This window comes from Eptesicus fuscus, chromosome 11, assembly GCF_027574615.1.
Source record: "Eptesicus fuscus isolate TK198812 chromosome 11, DD_ASM_mEF_20220401, whole genome shotgun sequence".
Classification (NCBI taxonomy): domain Eukaryota; kingdom Metazoa; phylum Chordata; class Mammalia; order Chiroptera; family Vespertilionidae; genus Eptesicus; species Eptesicus fuscus.
Genome location: NC_072483.1, coordinates 63350259 through 63353479, shown reverse-complemented (window position 1 = coordinate 63353479; position 3221 = coordinate 63350259).

Sequence of the window (3221 nt, the reverse complement as noted above, 5' to 3'; positions counted from 1 at the left end):
ACTTAATGAACAAAGGCATTTTTTGGGATTGGCAACGACGAAAACATTTTGTAACTGTCTCTCAGACGATATAAATCGTACTGCGTGCTAGTAAGCCAGTTAAACAAGTGATGTCATTACAAATCAGCTATTCAGATAATTTAGGTAATTTATTTATTTCATAAATACATAAATTTTCTTGAATTTAGCAGACAGTACTCGTATTATTTATATTTTATAGTGGCGGCAAAAAGTCTAGCGCCGGCCTTGAAAGTGACACGACTTACGTTACGGCAAATTCATGAACTTTTATTTATTTATTTATTTATTTATTTATTTATTTTTTAAAAATATATTTTATTGATTTTTTACAGAGAGGAAGGGAGAGGGATAGAGAGTTAGATTGATGAGAGAGAAACATCGATCAGCTGCCTCTTGCACACCCCCTACTGGGGATGTGCCCGCAACCAAGGCACATGCCCTTGACCGGAATCGAACCTGGGACCCTTGAGTCCGCAGGCCGACACTCTATCCACTGAGCCAAACCGGTTTCGGCAAATTCATGAACTTTTAAAACAATGACAGCAATCTACTAAAAAAAATTCACTCAAATGAGAAATATGCCAAAGAATAAAATAATACTATACATAATTCTTTATTTATTATATTTGTAAATTGTACTTATGTTGAAATTTTAAAAAATATATTACAATACTATTTTTGCGTTCTATTGAAAATTTTTGTTGCTCCATATAGACCAAATTTTTAATCAAGAACCCCCCCCCCCCTCCCCCCGTCAATGGTGTCCCGCTTTACCAATGTTAAAATCTGGTCACCTTACCATACACAGACATGGCAGTTAATATGGGACAAATAACTGAACCTTACTGAGTCTTCATCTGTTCCTCTGCGCAATGAGAACAATAGCATGAGGCATGAGTCAGGGTCCAGGGCTGCCTCTCTTGGGGTCCTACATCTGCACTGAGTTCCCTGTTGTACCCTTTGTCCAAGCACCCCTTCACTCCACCAAAAGTTTGGCCTGGAATAGCCCTTGCTGACTCCAGCAGAACGCACTTTCCTCTTGTCCTGAGCCTGGCACATCACATGATTAAACACTGCCTGGGAACCTGTCCTCAGGGTCCAGGGTCACCTCCATCCTACCTACTTCCAAAGTCTCCTCCGACAGCAAGGACAGATTGGAAGATTCGTGAGAGATGGGCGCCCTCTCGTGGTCACAGAGGAACTACAGGGGGCTCCCCTGAGTTCTGCTCAGTCCAGGAAAAAGCCCTTCAGTGGGCCCTGGGCCCAGGGGCAGCTCACCCACCCCGTCACCGCCCCACACAAGATCTTCCTCCATCTCTGTTGCTGAAACCTCAGTCAGACATGACAGCCAGTGGTCATTTCCCAAGCCTTCCTGGGCATCTAAGGGTCCAATAAGGCACGATCCTTTTCCTAGGAGACCCCAGGCCTCCTCAGAGCTGAGGCCACAGTTGGCTCCTCCAAGGTCAGCAGCCATCTCTGGGTTTCACCCCCTGGGCTCCTCTTGTTTAGCTCCATTAAATTGCTTGCTGTGCAAAGCACCGTCCTCAGGAAGGCCCATCTCTTAGTCATTTCTGGGCCCAGTTGTAGGACTCCTCACAGTGGCCGCTGTCCTGATACAGCTGCAGGCCCCTAGGCTGCTTGGAATTGGGGTTTGGCTTTGGCGGCCAGAGGCACCCAGCTGCACTCCCTGGCATTTTCTGAGCTTCCTGCCAGGCTACCCCAGGTCTGAGAGCCAGGATCTGCTGTCACCTCTCCTCCGCTGTCAGCGCTGGCACAGGGTCCAAAGGCCTCTTATATCTTAGTCTCCCCAAGGCCCCGATGCCCCACCTTCTTCTACCAGCATCTGCTGTGGCCTCCTGTGTTCTGGACGCAGGCCATTCCATGGTCTCTTCCTGGTGGAAGCTGCTTCATGGGGATGGAAACCCTGGTCCCAGCTTTACTCAGGGAACTCCAATTTTGCATGTGGCTGCTTATCTCCCCCTCACCCCAAACCCAAGACCAGGCCAGCCAGGGAAGTGGCAAGGTTGTCCCCAGGCCCTTCCCTCCAGGGACCTCAGCCTATGCTCACAGGGTCTGATCTGAGAACAGAGGTGATGGAAGCTCAAATTAGGAAACATTCTAAGACCACCTGGGGCATTGACCTTATGTACTGGGTGAATGGTATGCATTATTTATGGAGAAAGCCTAGCAACCAGTGGCTGGTGTGAATTCTGTGAATGGACCCAGCTTGGAGGGTGCGTGCACTCATGGGCTCTCTGTCAAGTCTGCTGCCTGTAGCAACATGAAGTGCCAGGTGGTCACTTGAAACAACCTCATTTCACATGCATCCATGCAGCCTTGCAGGAAGGAGCTGCTGGTGAGGATTCCAGAAGGTACCAGGAGACAGCTGTTGTTTTTGACACCAGCAGCCATCTCTTCACCCTGCTTTGGCAATAATCCCCTGAAACAGTATCCAGTTTTCCTTCAGGAGAACTTCCCCTCCCCGACTCTCAATCAAAGCGGAGAGGAGGGCAGAGCATGTGACTTGGTCCTGGCCAATCAATGCCCTGATGCCATCTGGCCAAAATACTGATTCGATGGAAGTTGACACATAACCTAGTTGATCCAGTAAGAGTGAGCCTTGGGATTTATTTATTTATTTTTTAATCCTCACCTAAGGACATGTTCCTCGAGAGTGGGGAAGGGAGAGAAAAGAGGGGAGAGAAACATTGACGTGTGAGAAACATGAATTGGTTGCCTTCTGCATGCACACTGATTGGGGTCGGGGATGGAACCTGCAACCTAGGTATGTGCCCTGACTGGGAATTGAACCCACAACGTTTTGGTATACAGGACGATGCTCCAACCAACTGAGCCACTCTGGCCAGGGCCACCCTGGGATTTTTTATTGAGTTTCTGGGAAGGGAGGAAACATTTTTGTCCCTTTTGGAGACTTGAATTTAGGCAGCTGAGAGGCTGAGGCTACGCCCACACAGATAGGGAGCAGAGTTGAGTTATGAGGTTTTCTGTTATCTATAACTGAGTTATATTAGTAAACAGGAGAACACAGGGCTCCAGGTTTCAAGGCCAACCAGGCCTCCGTGAACAAAGACAGCTTGAAAGGGATGAGCACAGCAGTGTGTGGGATCTCTTCTGTGGTGTGGTCTCCAGGTTAAACAGAGAGGTGACTCGGCCTCAGAAGGGGTTGTGATGCTCATGGT